General features: G+C 47.8%; 1 protein-coding gene across 2 annotated transcripts in view; it reads left to right on the plus strand.

Moving 5' to 3' along the window:
* The first annotated feature begins 300 nt into the window (after window positions 1–300).
* The window catches only part of LOC140425033 (cullin-1), a 177,511-nt gene continuing 160,691 nt past the window's right edge, over window positions 301–17,120 (plus strand). Inside the window, exon 1 of one of the 2 annotated variants that reach the window (XM_072508821.1) lies at window positions 301–603. The gene's annotated coding sequence lies outside the window, so the exon portion shown is untranslated. Of the gene's footprint in view, window positions 604–725; window positions 871–17,120 lie in introns of those variants that run through there. The other variant, XM_072508822.1, reaches the window with a different exon arrangement.

Genomic DNA, 17,120 nt, shown 5'->3' on the forward strand with positions numbered 1-17,120 from the left:
CTTGAATCCTTCTGAGTTGGTATTGAGTCTAATCTCGCAGATAAGATCAAATGGATCCAAACGGGTTAGAATCGGCGAGTTGGCACCTTGCAGTGTCAAAGCAAAGGTTGAAAATATTTCTGTTAATTTTTTGCATTCAATTTAAATATAGGGTTGAAAATTTGATTTTTTTTAAAATCAACCAACCGAGCGCAATAATTGTCAGATTAACGTTGTTGGATTGAAGCCAACGATTGGCGCTTCTCAAAATAAAACAGTCGCAATCGAGATTTCCCGGGGAGCCCAGCAGCTGCAGGTCGATTCTCCTCCGAATAAACAAACAATCCCTTCTGCTATTTTTTTTGTCTGTGTCGGGGAAGAACGACACGTGTTTGGTTCCTCGTCATTTTATTAAAAACAAACAGTTGGGGAAATAACCAAGTGGCGGCGGTGGAGGAGGGAGAAAGGCTGGATTGTGGGCGACCAGCGGAACTGTTGTGTAAGGAATTAGTTGCGGGCGGCGGGGCGGAACCTGCGGAGCGGAGGCGCCGGCGAGTCGGTTGGAAAATTAAATCGGAAGAAAAGAGGCGAAGCGGAGGGAGCGGCAGTGACGGGGCGGCCATGGTGAGTGAAGTAGAGGCGGCGGGAGGAGACGGAGACGAGCTGGAGGGGAGCGCGATCGGGCCTCCATTCCTCCTGACTCACCGTGACTCGAGCCGTTTGCCGGAACCGCCGCCATGTTGTTGGCAGAGCCCGAGGCCCAGGCCTGGGCCCGGCTCCTACCCCGCGGTCTGAACTGAAGCCACCTGAGATATGGGGCCCGGGAGGGTCGACGTTGTGAAGCGGGCTCTGACTCGGGGCTCCCGGCTTTGCTTTTCGCTGATGAAAGATGTGAGAGTCCGGGCTGTTAATCTGGGCCCAGTTTGGGGCGAGGGAGCCGGGCCCTGGGATTCCTCGTGTTTGTGGCGCATTAACGAGGAGCTGATCAGTGTCCGTGGACAAATGTCCCCTCTGGGTCTCCAGGAGCCAGCCCTTGGCCTCGCGTTGCATTTGACTTTGTGTGCGGGATTAGCGGCGACTGTTCGGGATCCGACCGGATCCTGAGCCTCGGCCGTAAATAATCCGGTGCATTGATACCTGGTGAGTTTTTAAACTTGCATGGATCCGGGTCTCCACATGGAACCAACATTCTGGTGCTTTCTTTTTTTTTAAATGGCCACGGAATGTCGCACGGTCGCCGCTTAGATCGTCATGTTTCCAGTTCTCAGATCATATCTGGTCCAATAAAACTAATTTTTATTTGTAGGATTTGCGTTGCACCAAGAAATCACTTCCAATAGTTCAACCAAGCCGTTCTGCTTTGTCGAACTTTGTTTTGTACAATGACGCAGTGTAATATTTGCTTCAACTCTTAACTGAAATGGTACAATGAGTGCAAATGAAACGAGCGATCTCTTTATAACTTGATCTTTCCAGCGCGGGATAGTTTTAGTTGCTAGGATGTGTGAAGTGTTATTACTTCATAATTTTGTGGTTCTTCCAAGAACTGTGTGATCTGTACTTTAAAAAGGACGTCAGAGCAACAGTGTACGCACTTTATGTTTACAGTTATTGAGTTTAACCAAGAGCTGGTATTTTTTAAAATAGCAGTTGAACAAAGTCAATCTCTTGAGGAAAGGGTAGGAAGGCTTTGGATCGAGCGGAAACCAGTCTTACATGTGGTGGCTATATTTGGTTAAACCTGTACAGATTTGGGGTATCTTGGCTCATGTCAACATGTCATGTGCTTAAGTTCTCTGAGCAGATAAGTGCTGCCTGATCAGGATGTAGAAACGTCCGTGTGACAATTTTTGCTTAAGTTAGGGGCATGATGATTTGTTTCTTTTGGTGTTAATTCTATTCTGTGGCTCAGATGGTAATTTGTATTTATTTTTATTCTTTCATAGGATGTGGGTATTCCTGGGAAGGTCAACATTTATTGCCCATTCTTAATTCCGCTTGAACTGTGGCTTGCTTGGCCATTTCAAGAGGGTAGTTAACAGACACTTCTGTGGGTCTCTAGTCACATGTAGGCCAGAGGTACATACTAAGAGGATCCTGGGATTATATTCATTGGAGTTTAGGAGGTTGAGGGGAGATCTAATAGAAACTTACAAGATAATGAATGGCTTAGATAGGGTGGATGTAGGGAAGTTGTCTCCATTAACAGGGGAGACTAGGACCCGGGGGCACAGCCTTAGAATAAAAGGGAGTCACTTTAGAACAGAGATTAGGAGAAATTTCTTCAGCCAGAGAGTGATGGGTCTGTGGAATTCATTGCCACAGAGGGTGGTGGAGGCTGGGACATTGAGTGTCTTTAAGACAGAAGTTGATAAATTCTTGATTTCTCGAGGAATTAAGGGCTATGGAGAGAGAGCGGGTAAATGGAGTTGAAATCAGCCATGATTGAATGGTGGAGTGGACTCGATGGGCCGAATGGCCTTACTTCCACTCCTGTGTCTTATGGTCTTATGTCTTATGGTCTTAAGAAGCAGGAGTAGGCCACTCAGCTCCTTGAGTTTGATAGATAGATAGATGTTTACAGCTTGGAAACAGGCCCTTTGGACAAGCTTGTCCATGCCGCCCAGTTTCTATCACTAAGCTAGTCCCGCTTGCCCGCATTTGGTCCATATCCCTGCCTATGTAACTTTTTTAAAGGAAAAAATTGTACCTTCCTCTACCACTGCTCTGGCAGCTTGTTCCGGATGCTCACCACCCTCTGTGAAAACATTTCCCCTCTGATCTCTTTTGTATCTTTCTCCTCTCAGCTTAAACCTATGCCCTCTAGTTCTAGACTCCTCTACCTTTGGGAAAATATGTAGACGATCTACCTTATCGATGCTCCTCATTATTTTATAGACCTCTATAAGATCAGCCCTAAGCCTCTTGCGCTCCAGGGAAAAAAGTCTTGAGCCTATCCAGCCTCTCCTTATAACTCCGACCATCAAGTCCTGGTAGCATCCTCGTAAATCTCTTCTGCACTCTTTCTAGTTTAACAATATCCTTCCTATAATAGGGTGACCAGAACTGATCATGGTATTCCATGTTTGCCCGTACCAAAGTCTTGTACAACTTCAAGACGTCCCAACTCCTGTATTCAATATTCTGACCAATAAAACTTAGCATGCTGAATGCCTTCTTCACCACCCTGTCCACCTGCAACTCCACCTACAAGGAGCTATGAACCTGTACCCTTAGATCTCTTTGTTCTGTAACTCTCCCCAACTCCCTACCATTAACTGAGTAGGTCCTGCCCTGATTTGATCTACTAAAATGCATCACCTCATGTTTATCGTCAGTGAGGTATATCCTTACCTGTTACTCCTCTGGGAGTTGCAAACTTAGCTTTTTAGGGTCTGTTTAGCACAGGGCTAAATCGCTGGCTCTGAAAGCATAACCAGGCAGGCCAGCAGCACGGTTCAATTCCCGTAACGGCCTCCCTGAACAGGCGCCGGAATGTGGCGACTAGGGGCTTTTCACCGTAACTTCATTTGAAGCCTACTTGTGACAATAAGCGATTTTCATTTCATTTCATAACAAAAAGCAGTGGACCCAGCGCCGATCCCTAAGGCACATCGCTGGTCACAGGCCTCCAGTTTGAAAAACAACCCTCCAAAACCATCCTTTGGCTTCGGTTGCCAAGCCAATTTTGTAACCAATTGGCTACCTCACCCTGGATTCCGTGAGATTTAACCATTTGCAACAGCCTACCATGCGGTATCTTGTCAAAGGCCATGCTAAAGTCTATGTAGACAATGTCGACTGCACTTTCCTCATCTATCTTCTTGGTTACCCCTTCAAAAAACTCAAATCAAATTCGTGAGACATGAGTTTCCCCATACAAAGCCTTGCTGACTCTAATTAGCCCTTGCCTGTCTAAATGCCTTTAGATCCTGTCCCTCAGAATACTTTCTAACAATATAGCCACTACAGAAGTAAGGCTAACCGGTGTCTGCCATTCGAGAAGATCATGGTGGATCTGATTGTAAACCCCCCCCCCATATGCCTGCCTACAAATGATCCAAAATGGCAGTTTATGGTATTTTCATGGTCACAAGCTTTCAATTCCAGATTTTATTAATTGAATTTAAATTCCAGTTGCTGTGGTGGGACTTGAACCTGTGCCCCCAGAGCATTGGCCTAGGCCTATAGATTATTTGTCTCCCCTTCTGGTAGTAATACCTGTATTACAATATGTTGCGTGTGATTTTTAAGATGGTGTGTGACATGGAGTGGAACCTGCTGGTGAGGAGAGGTTGAAGGTTTGGGAGGTGCTAATACAGAAACCTTGGTGAGTTGCTGCAGTTGTTCTTGTAGGTAGTACACACTACAGCCATGATGTCCTGTTGGTAGAGGGAGTGATTGTTTAAATTGGTGGATGGGGTGCTAGTCAAGTGGGCTGCTTTGTCCTGGATGGTGTTGAGATTTTTGAGTATTGGAGATGTATTCATCCAAGCAAGAGGAGGCAGCAATGTAGTGGTATTGACTCGTAATCTAGACATCCAGGGTAACCCTCTTAAGGACCCAAGTTTAAATCCCACCACAGCAGGTGGTGAAATTTGATTTGAATAAAAATCTGGAATTAAAAGTCTAATGACTAGGTCACCATTGTCAATTGTTGTAAAAACAAATCTCATTCACTAATGGGAAGGAAATCTGCTGTCCTTACCTTGTAAGGCAGCACGGTAGCATTGTGGATAGCACAATTGCTTCACAGCTCCAGGGTCCCAGGTTCGATTCCGGCTTGGGTCACTGTCTGTGCGGAGTCTGCACATCCTCCCCGTGTGTGCGTGGGTTTCCTCCAGGTGCTCTGGTTTCCTCCCACAGTCCAAAGATGTGTAGGTTAAGTGGATTGGCTATGATAAATTGCCCTTAGTGTCCAAAATTGCCCTTAGTGTTGGGTGGGGCTGCTGGGTTGTGTGGATAGGGTGGAGGTGTTGACCTTGGGTAGGGTGCTCTTTCCAAGAGCTGGTGCAGACTCGATGGGCTGAATGGCCTCCTTCTGCACTGTAAATTCTATGATTGTCTGGCCTACATGTAACTCCAGATCCACAGCAATGTGGTTGACTCTTATCAGTAATTAGGGATGGGCAATAAATGCTGGCCCTGTCAGTGAAGCCCACATCCCATGAAAGAATTTATAAAAAAAAAAAAAATGTCTTAACGCTGATTATGACTTGCATGTCGTGGAAAGATGTTGGAGTTCGGAGCTGAGTCACCGTCTACAGAATTCCCAGCCACAAACAGCCACTGTATGTATATGGCTGGCCCAGGTGGAAGCTTTTCCCTTTAGTCCCATTGGCTTGAATTTTGCTAGTACTCCTTTCCCAAATGCTATTTTGATGTCAACGGCAGGTACTATTTACTCGCCTATATAATTCAGCCCCTTTGTCCATGTTTGGATCGAGGTTGTAATGAAATTTGGAGTCGAGTGAGCCAGGTGGACCCCAAATTGAGCATAGGAGTAGGCCATTCAGACCCTTGGGCGCCTGCTCACCATTCAATGAGATTCATGGCTGATCTGGCCTAACTTCATATACCTGCCGTTGACCCATATCCCTTAATACCAATCTCCGATTTAAAATTAACAACCGATCTAGCATCAATTGCCGTATATGGAAGAGAGTTCCAAACCTCTACCACCCTTTGTGTGTGGAAGTGCTTCCTAACGTCTCTCCTGAATGTTCTAGCCCTAATCTTAGACTATGCTTCTTAATTCTCGCATCTCCAACCACTGGAAACAATCTTTTATCTACCCTGTCTTTTCCTGTTCATATTTTAAATACTTCGATCAGATCACCCCCTAGCCCTCTAAATTCGAGAGAAAATTTCTCCTAATTTAACCCCTTAAATCCAGGTTATTGATAAGTAACTGGTGCTTGATAGTACTACAACCAACACTTTCAGCACAGATTCAATGGTCTGACGGGGCAAAAATTGGCTCAATTTGATTTATTCTGGTTTGTGGCACATAAGCCAGGTTTCCTTTCCTAAAGCATATTAGTGGAATTTGGCAGTTTCATGGTCACCGTTACTGATAGTTCAGAAATTATTTATTTTTGTGCATAGAAAGTTGTTTGTTTAGTCATTCATGAAGGTGGAATAAAAAATATGCTCATTTGATTTTCTGGTTCATTGTGGGTGTTGATGGGTGGGGAGCACTTGGGGTGATCTGTTTCTACTGTCCCCAAGTTAATTTTGGTCAATAACTGCGGTGGCTGAATTTAAGCTAAATGGAGCAGCCTTGTAGATGCTGTAATATTATTGTGAACATTTTTTGTAAAAAGAATGGATGATTTGTGAATATTGCATTCATTTATTAGACTTGGAACAGGAAGCAGCTAAACTATGAACTGTGTTGTGCTACTCCTTATTAATGCGCTATTCCTTATTAATGTATTACTGCTCTCCCTGCAAATAGAAATGGAAAGTCATGAGGCACGTTGCATGTCTAAAAAGATGGATTAACACCTGGTGTGTATTCCAGCTTTTAAAAAAAATTCTGATACTTGTTCTTCTTGCTTATGCTAGTTTTAGAAAGGAAGAAGGATGTTGAATATTTAAAAATATAATTTTATTCAAACAAAATTTTCAATATTACACAATTAACCCCAACACAACACAGCTTATCCCAACCTACCAAGACGACCCCCCCCCCCACACAAAGAAGACCCTATCACACCCCTCAAATAGCTGATAGTAACCAGCTTCCTGAAAAAGGCAATGAACGACTGCACGTTGCGTAATATCCGTCCACCAGCCCCCTCATCGCATACTTGATTTTCTCAACATACAGAAATTTCATTAGGTCCCATAACCAGGCCGCACCACTTCCACCCAAGCAAGACTGTGCTCCAGGTTGTTAGCGAGGCACGGTAGCACAGTTGCTTCACAGCTCGAGGGTCCCTGGTTCGATTCCCGGCTTGGATCACTGTCTGTGTGGAGTCTGCACGTTCTCCCCGTGTCTGCGTGGGTTTCCTCTGGGTGCTCCGGTTTACTCCCACAATCCAAAGATGTGAAGGTTAGGTGGATTGGCCATGCTAAATTGTCCTATGGTTAGTTGGGGTTACTGGGTTCCGGGGATGGGGTGGAGTTGTGGGCTTAAGTGGGTGCTCTTCCCAAGAGCTGGTGCAGGCGTGACGGGCCGGATGGCACCTTCTGCACTGTAAATTCTATGATTCTATAAAGGCCAAGACATCTGACTTTGTCCCCACTGGCGAGTCCGACACTCCAAAAATATCCACCTATGGGCACGGCGCCAGCTTAACACCTCGAGTCCCTGACATCGTTTTATAGGAGACCCAAAAATTAAAAAGCCTGGGCCAGCCTCACCGCTCACATGTCCTCCACCCCCGCGAAGAAGCACTCGTATCCGCCTTGATCAGATGTGTCGTGGGGGCAGCACGGTGGGGCAGTGGTTAGCACTGCAGGCTCACGGCGCCGAGGTCCCAGGTTCTATCCCAGCTCTGGGTCACTGTCCATGTGGAGTTTGCACATTCTCCCCGTGTTTGCGTGGGTTTTGCCCCCACAACAGAGGTGCAAGGTAGGTGGATTGGACATGCTAAATTGCCCCTTAATTGGAAAAAAATGAATTGGTACTCTTATATGTATTTTTAAAAAGTGTGCCCTGTGCACCATCGTGACTGTATTAGACTTAAACCTTGCACACGAGGAGGTGAAGTTAACCCTATGAAGTGCCTCACTCCACACACCCCTCTCGAAGACCAAACCCAGCTCGTTCTCCCATTTCCTCTTTACTCCTTCCAGTGATGCCTGCTCCATCGCCAGCAACTACCAATAAATGTCTGATATTCTTCCCTCCCGTAGATTGTCCAAGGACAGGACCTCAGTAACTTCATTGCAGTGTTAATGTAAGCCTACTTGTGCCAATAATAAAGATTATATGATTATTATCCATAAGCGAGGGCACTGGCACCAGAGGGAATGAAGTTGCGTATAAAATCACGCATCTGAAAGCGTTCCCTCTCGGCAGCTAGAACTTCTCCAGAATCTCATCTAGACCGGCAAATCTACGCTCCAGAAACATATTCTTAACCACTCCCTCTCCCATGCCCTAAATGTTGAATCTAAACCAGATGGCATAAACCTATGGTTCCTACAAATCAACAACATAGAGCCTAATTTAAAATGCTGCCTTAATTCATTCCAAATGCTCAGAGGCTATTGCCACTGGGCTCAATGAAAGTTTTACCAGAGAGGGAAAGGGAGTGGAGCTGTAACGAGGGCCTTCAGACTTGATTCAATGCCCAAAGCCTCCATCCACCCCGATATAGAGTCCGGATCTTAAACCACCCCCGCATAGTCTCCATGTTTGCTGTCCAGTAATAACGCAGCAGATTAGATAGTGCCCACCCTGATTGTCTTATCCTTTTGCAGAAATGCCCTGCGAACCCGAGAGGTCTTACCCACCCAAACAAAAGTAAATATTAGCTTATTGACCCTACCAAAAAAAGCCTTAGAAAGAAAGACTAGGAGACACTGGAACAGAAACAAAAAATGTGGGAGAATATTCATCTTCACCATCTGTACTCTTCCTACCAAATTCAGAGGAAGGACATTCCACCTCTTCAAATCAGCCTTCTCCGTCCACCAGACTTGCCAAGTTCAAGTTTATGGAGCAAGGCCCAATCATGGGCCACCTGAATTCCCAGATACCGGAAACTAGTTCTGGCCGGATAACCAGTAGCCTCCCCAGATATGCTCCCCTCCCCAGGGAGTTCACCGGAAAAAATGCACTCTTGCCCAGGTTTAGCTTGTACCCTGAAAAGGAGCCAAACTTTCTGAACACCTCCATTATCTTACCCACATTGGAGAGGAGTCTTGATGTATAACAGCAAATCATTTGCATATAAAGACACCCTATGTTCCCTCTCTCCAAGCTCTATCCCCTTCGCCATGGCTCAATCGCTAAGGCAAACAACAACGGAGATAATTGTCACTCCTGTCTTGTACCCCTGTCCAGTTGAAAGTGCCCCGAGCTGAGAGCATTAGTATGGACACCTGCAGTGGAAGAGTCAATTATGAAGGGACATAGGTTTAAGGTGCGAGAGCCAAAATTTAGAGATGTGCGAGGGACGTTTTTTTCCACAGAGGGTAGTGGGTGCCTGGAACTCACTGCCAAAGGAAGTGGTGTAAGCAGGTGCGATAGAGGCATCTTGACAAATACCTGAATAGGATGGGAATAGAGGCATACGGGCCCTGGACGTGTACAAGGCTTTTGGTTCGACAGCATGGTCGGCACAGGTGTGGAAAGCCGATGGGCCTGATTCTGTGCTGTCCTTTTCTTTGTTCTTTGCTAATCCTGTCAAATGCTTTTTCCGCGTCCATCAAAATAATAACCCCTGGCTCGGTCACTGAGGAGGGTGACAATATCATGTTTCACAAGGGACAGAGTGTCACAAACCTATCTCGTAGAAGTGGAAAGAACACACCAGCAAACTGTTCGTGAAATGTAATATGGAATCTGTCCGGACATTAAACAAATGCAATTCAAGATCTCTTCCTGTCCAATCAACGCCTCCAGCTCCTGCCTTCTCTCCTGCTCCACCACCGGACGGTCAACCTATCCAAAAATTGTAACATTATCGAATCCTCCTCTGGAGGCTCAGACTTATCTAGCCCACGGTAAAAGGCCTCAAACACCATCTCTGGGGCAGAAACTACCCCGTCACCAAGTCCCTAACCTGAACTATCTCTTGGGAGGCAGCTGGCATCTCAGCTGGTGAGCTAACATGCTGGCCATTCTAAAATGTCCCCCACAAGCGATGCAGCTGGCTCACTGCCTTCCCCATTGGCGACAACTTGATATCCCTCTGCAACATTTTTCTCTCTGCCCAAAGCTCCGGTGCTGGGGCAACCCAGTATTGGCGGCCCATTCGAGGATGGCAGCCACTGCCTCTCCTTCCTGGATTTATCCCTACAATAATAATAATCTTTATTGTCACAAGTAGGCTTACATTAATAATAATCTTTATTGTCACAAGTAGGCATTCGTTTACACTGCGTTGAAGTTTTCCCGGTGAATGAGCTGGCGCAGAGGGCTAAATTAGGGGGGATGCCATTTATTGTAGCGAGGGATAGGTTTAGGTATTTGGGGATGCAGATAGCGAGGGAATGGACGGGGCTCCATAAGTGAAACTTAACTAAGGTGGTGGAGGAGGCTAGGGAGGATCTTAAGAGGTGGGTTACACTGCACTTAACGCTGGCGGGGAGGGTCTCAGTAGTGAAAATGAATATTCAGCCGAGGTTCATTTTTACCTTTCAAGCTCTCCCGATCTTTATACCAAAGGCCTTTTTTCGGAAAGTGGATACGATCGTTTCTGAGTTTGTATGGGCGGGGGAGATGATGAGGGTGGTGAGGACCCTGCTACAGAGGCGGGGGGGGGGGGGGGGGGGGGGGGTGTTGACGGAGTCAAACATGCTTCATTATTATTGGTCAGCGAATGTGGACAAGGTGCGGTGGTGGGAAGGAAAAGTGGTAGAGTGGGTTAGGATGCAGGAGGAATCTTGTAAGAGGTCTAGTTTGGGTGCTATGGTGACGGCAGCGTTGCCAATGGCTCACTAGGTATTCAAGGAGCCCCGTGGTGCAGTCCACAGTGAAGATATGGAATCAGTTGAGAAGACATTTTAGGGTGGCAGGGATGTCGGTGTTAACGCCACTGTGTGACAATCGTGGGTTTAGCTTGGGGGGGGGGGGGGGGGGAGTGAATGTGTACAGGAGGTAGAGGGAAGTGGGGCTGGTCGAGATGCGGGATCTGTATTTGGAGGAAGGGTTCGCCAGTCTGGAGAAGCTAAGGGAGAGGGTAGAGCTGCTGAGGGGGAGTGAGTTCAGGTATCTGCAGGTTAGGGACTTTGCGCAAAAAGTCTGGAGGAGATTCTCTTGGTTGCCGGGATACGCCCTGCTGGAGCGACTGCTGCTTCTGGATGTGGAAGGGGTGGGAAGAATTTGGGATATATACAAGTGGCTGGGGGAGCAGGGAGGCGAGCGGGTGGTGATGACCAAGGAAAAATGGGAAGCGGAGTTGGGAGGGGAGATCAATTGGGGAGTATGGAGTGAGGCACTGCGTAGGGTAAATGGGACCTCTTGTGCAAGGATGAGCTTGATACAGTTTAAAGTGGTGCACAGGGTGTATATGACTGGTGAGACTGAGTGGGTTCTTTCAGGGGGTAGCAGATGGGTGAGAGGTGTGGGCGGGGGCCAGCGAATCACACGCAGGTTTTGGGGTTGTGAAAAATTGGGAAGATTCTGGGCGGTGTTAGCCAGGATAGTGGAGGAGGAGGTGGGCCCATACCCTTTGGTGGTGATATTTGGGGTTTCAGAGAAGCCGGAGCTCCTGGAGAGGATAAAGGCCGATGTCTTGGCCTTCGCCTCTCTGATTGCACGGCGACAAATTTTGCTGGAGTGGCGGTTGGCATCGCCACCGGGGATAGCGACTTGGTTGGGTGACCTGTACGACTTCCTGAGATTAGAAAAGATAAAGTATGAGTTAAGGGGCTCTTCAGGAGGGGTTTGAGGAATGGTGGAGGATGTTTGTAACCATGTTTGAGGGGCTGTTCGCCGGGTGGATTAGGGTGTGTGGAAAAGGGGGAAAATCTGTACAGACTGTATAGTTGATTGTTGGGAAGTATGTTTCCCGGGGTGTTTATTTGCTGTAACCTGTTTTGATACATGTTTGTAATAAAATACATTAAAAAAAAAAAAAAAAGTACAATGAAGTTACTGTGAAAAGCCCCTAGTCACAACATTCCGGCGCCTGTTCGGGTACACTGAAGGAGTTTTTCGGAATGTCCAATTCACCTAAGCGCTTCTTTCAAAACTTGTGGGAGGAAACCCACGCAGGCACTGGGAACGTGCAGACTCCGCACAGAGTGACCCAAGCCAGGAATCGAACCTGGGACCCTGGCACTGTGAAGCAACCGTGCTAGCCACTGTGCTATCATGCTGCCCCTATACACTTTATAAGAATTGAGATCTCCCCTAATAACTGCCTTTGGTGCTTCCCAGAGCCTGGAAGACAAAACCACCTCATTCTTATAAATTCTACATACTCCCCAGTAGTAGAGGATACCTGCTCACAAAATCCCTTATCACCGTGCACCGTTTGTCCAGCCTCCATAGGGGATCGCTGAGGGCGGCCCAGCTCCAAGAACAGGTCCGCATAATATGGGGCATGATCCGATATATTGATCACTGAGTTACCCCCCCCCCCCAATCCCCCATTCCCTTCCCCCAATCTCGGGGAGTAGAGACCTACCCACCACGATTAGATTTACTGTGTACCGTGAAAAGTATTGTTCTGCATACAGTCCAGGCAGATCGTTCCATGCATGAAGAAACACAGGACATATGATAAATACAAAATGTAAATACATGGACATTGGGTGAAACATAATAATTTAAGAAGAATAATTGTTATTGTCACAAATAGGCTTACATTAGTACTGCAATGAAGTTACTGTGAAAAGCCCCGAGTCACCATATTCCGGAACCTGTTCGGGTACACGGAGAATTCAGAATGTCCAAATTACCTAATACAGAGTATAGTGCTAACAACAGTCGAGAAGGTGCGTGGAAAGATCAGTTCAGTCCATAAAAGGGTCATTCACAAGTGTAACAGCGGGGAAGAAGCTGCTTTTGAATCTGTTCGTGCATATCCTCATACCGTTGTAGTGCATATCCTCATACCGTTGTATCTTCTGTCTGATGGAAGAGGTTGGAAGAGAGAATAACCAGGGTGGGAGTGGTCTATGATTATGCTGCCCACTTTCCCAAAGCAGCGGGAGGGGTAGACAGTCAATGGATGTGAGGCGGCTTTGTGTCATGGTCTGGGCTATGTTCACGACTCTCAAGAGTTTCATATGGCCTTGGGCTGAGCAGTTGCCAAACCAAGCTGTGAAGCAGCCAGATAGGATACTTTCTGTGGTGCATCTGTAAAAATTGGAACGTGTCAATGTGGAAATGCCGAATTTCTTAGCTTCTTGAGGTACAGGAGCTGTTGTGCTTTATTGGTTGTAGTTATGACATGGGTGGATTTGGACAATCCAGAACAGATTGCTGGTGATGTGTACACCTCTGACTTTGAAGCTGTCAACCATCTCCCCCTCGGCACCATTGATTCTCTCCCCCTCCCCCAAATTTTGTGTCATATCAATTCTGTGTATACATGTTGACCATAACTACCGGTGTGCCTGCTAACACCCCACTGACAGTTACGTACCTCCCTTCCGAGTCTGATTAAAATGTTAACCGCAGAAAAAGCCATCCTCTTGTTAATCAGCACCGCGGCCTCCCATATCCTAACATCAAAACTCGAGTGATGCACTTGCCCCACCCATCACCCGGGAGCCGTCTGGGCGGCAGCTGTTTGCTGGGCCTGGGCTGCCCTCCGACCGTCCAGCCCCATGGCTGCTCCAAACTCCACCTGCTGTACTGGCTCGGTTGTGTGGTGCGCACCAGACCGTGACCCGGGAGCCTCATCACTTATCTGTCCAACCGAGGTGAGTGTCTCTGCGATGGTGGATGGTGTGGGAGACAGCGGTGCCGCTAGTTGGAGGTCATCGTCTGTTAGGAGGTCTAGTGTGTACTGGTCCCCTTCATGGCCCGGCGTAAGGTGCATGCGGCCCATGTCATGTTGCCCTCCAGGTGAATCCGTGGACTATGTGGCCGTTCTCTGTGCATCATCGTCACTATCCGTCCTGTGCCCCTCCGTATTGCCTCTGTCCATCGTATGTGCGTCCCCGTCCAGCGTCCCAGACTGAGAGGATGGCCCTCCTGTCCGACCGACTGCCACCCACTGGCGTGCGTCCCTGGTGCGCTTGAGGTTGGAGATGGTCGGCTGTGTCTTGGCCGAGACGACCCTGGACGGTCGGCGGCTGGCCCTGGGGAACACAACGATACGGGGTTCGTTAGACACGCTGGGCTGGGTGTATGGTGGTGGTGGGGGCAGTGTGTGAGGGGGGAGGGGATCGGGGGTGCAGTGGCATGAGCGTGAGGAGGGAGGGGATCGAGGATGCAGTGGCCAATTTGTGAGGCGGGCGATGACGGTTTTTTGGGGGGGGGGGGGGAGGCTGAGGACATGCAGGATTGTCTCACTTGCTTCTGCGCCTAAGACCTGGCATGTCGCGACCTCCCGGGTGGCGGGTCCCCCAGCGAGGTCCAGGGCCCTCTGCTCGTGAACGTTTAGGGGGTGCAGCACAGGAGAACCCCCATACGCTCACGTTGGTTGTGAGCTGTGTTGCTAACTTTGCTCTGTTTTATCACCTTTGCTCTTGAGTCGCCAGGTATCTTTATGATACCGCCACGTGGTTCAAGTCCGAGTAATGATCAATAATCCAATGCACCGATTAGTAAGATTTAAATCAAAGCACATTTATTATACACAGTAATCACTACTCATGCACAAATTCTACGTTTAAGGTACTTCTACAACTAACAGGCCAATACTTAACTTGGAACTGGCCCACCAGGTCAGGGAAACAAATGGCCTTTCGTTCGGGTTCTGAGCCTGCGGGATTCGAAGTTGATACAGATTGATAGCTAGGAGCGCCTATCTCGTAGCGAGCGTTGAAGTAAGACTTACAGTTTCGATCAGCTGCTGAAGAGCTGGAGAAGCGGTGGAGAAGAGAGCGATTTGAACTTGGGGCTCAATTCTTATAGTTCCCAGGGCTTCCCGTCTTTCTGGGCAGACCCTGTACCTGGTCCCAAGGGATTCGACTTTGTCCCAATCGCTTGGTTCGATTTTCTCCAATGCTGGAGCGGTTCCCTGATCGATGGGCAGTCTTGAGGTGCTCGTTCAACTCCTTTTGTGTAGGCTCCTGCTGGCGCCGAAGAGTCTGGTTTTGCTTTGTGTGTCTAAATGTTGCTTATTGTTCCCGGGGATTGCTCATTAGTATGCAGATGGCTGGTGTTTTGTTATGCTGATGGTTGCTGGTATTGATCTTGTCTGGCCTTTCCAGAGGTAAATACACAGCCAACCTGCAGCTGCTCGTTTTTGTCTTGTTGGCTGACTTTCCCATCAGCCTTTGCCGTTCGCCATTTTGAATCGGGAGTTGGCCATTTTAAGTGGCTACAGATGTCTTGTCCTGGGGGGGGGGGTTTGGATAAAGCATCACAATTAGGCGGGTATCATCAGGGCGTGCAGATATAGGCTATATTAATGCTGGGTGAGGAGACAGTTAGGGCCACGCCATGGCATCTCTCCAGGGCGAGGTCCTGGTGCTCGTGGGTCGAGTACAACGTTGTGCACCCTGAACCCCCCCCACCCCTTTGTGCCTGCGGGAGGGGGGAGGGGGTTGGTTGTGACCCGGGGGCACCCTCATGGCACTTACCCTGGCAGACCGAGTGAGGTCGTGCAGCTTCTTCCGACACTGCTCCCCGGACCGGGGTGTGTGCCCCACAGCACTCACAGCGGTGCCAACATCACGCCAACCACGCCTCACCATGCTGGATGGGTGGCGATGCCCATGTCTTGGGCAGAGGGTGGCCCTTCGGTTTTCTACCTCATCGAGGAGGTTGTCCAGGTCCGTGTCCCGGAACCTCGGTGCGGCTCATCGGGTCTCAGCCATCTCTCCTCCTTCTGGGTCCTTCCGTGTGCGGATCGTGCCATTTATGGCGCAGCGCCGCGTCATTCAGGCGTCGCGCGCTTACGACGCTGCCTTCGCGCCACGCCCCCCCCCCCCCCCCCCCCCCTCCCCCCGAGTTCCTCGCAGCCCCGCCGTCGTGAAACTCGACGGCGTGGGCACGTCCTCTTCACAACTTAATTCCCTACCTAACTTGTTTCATGAATAAATTTATCAACCATACATTTGATCCTTTCATCCAAGTAATTGATATAAATTGTAAATAGTTGAGGCCCTAGCATTGATCTAAGTGACCCATTACTCTCATCTTTTCAATCTGCAAAGGACCCATTTTTCCCTGTTAGCTAACAATCCACTATCCATACTAATATGCTACTCCCTACACCAGGAGCTTTTATTTTGCATCGTAACCGTTGATGTGGCACCTTGTCAAATGCTTTTTGGCATTAAGTACAGCACATGCATAGGTTCCCCTTTGGCCACATTGCTTGTTACTGCCTCAGAGAACTCGGTAAATTAGTCAAACATGATTTAGCTTTTGCAGAACTATGTTGACTCGGCTTCACAGTTCTTTACATTAAATTTCATCGACCAGTTGTCAGGTTGACGCTACCACCAAGAAAGCACAACAGCGCTTTACTTCCTCAGGAGACTAAGGAAATTCAGCATGTCCACACTGACTCTTACCAACTTTTACAGATGCACCATAGAAAACATCCTATCTGGCTGAATCACAGCCTGGTATGGCAACTGCTCGGCCCAAGACTGCAAGAAACTTTAGAGAGCCGTGAACACAGCCCAGAAATCACACAAACCCACCTCCCATCCACTGACTCCATTTACACCTCCCGCTGCCTTGGGAAAGCGGACAGCATAATCAAATACCCCTCCCACCCGGCTTACTCGCTCTTCCAACTTCTTCCATCGGGCAGGAGCTACAAAGGTCTGCAAACACGCACAGATTCAAAAACAGTTTCTTCCCCGCTGTTACCAGACTCCTAAATGACCCTCTTATGGACTGACCTGATTAATACTACACTCCTGTATGTTTCACCCGATGCCGATGTCTTATGTATTTACATTGTGTACCTTGTGTTGCCTTATTATGTATTTTCTTTTCATGTACCAAATGATCTGTTTGAGCTACTCGCAGAAAAATAGTTTTCATTGTACCTCGGTACACGTGACAATAAACAAACCCAAATCTTAAATGTAAAAACTGAATGTTTTTGAAAGGACCCTAACACGAGCTGACACAACATTTGCGTGGGAAGTCTTTGACCTGAACCCAAATGAATCTTGACGACCAAACCCGACTTGTTGAAGGCGGAATTCTGACATCCACAACATACACACTCCATTCTGAACCCCAAGTGAATTTTCCCAGTCTTCTTAAGCAACCTTGTGTTAATTGTAGACTAAGATGTACTTTGTAATCCATGTTAACCCTAAAACCTGTGTGTAATTGTTATGTTTAAAAAAATATATAGAGTACACAATTA

Source organism: Scyliorhinus torazame, chromosome 6, assembly GCF_047496885.1.
Source record: "Scyliorhinus torazame isolate Kashiwa2021f chromosome 6, sScyTor2.1, whole genome shotgun sequence".
NCBI lineage: Eukaryota > Metazoa > Chordata > Chondrichthyes > Carcharhiniformes > Scyliorhinidae > Scyliorhinus > Scyliorhinus torazame.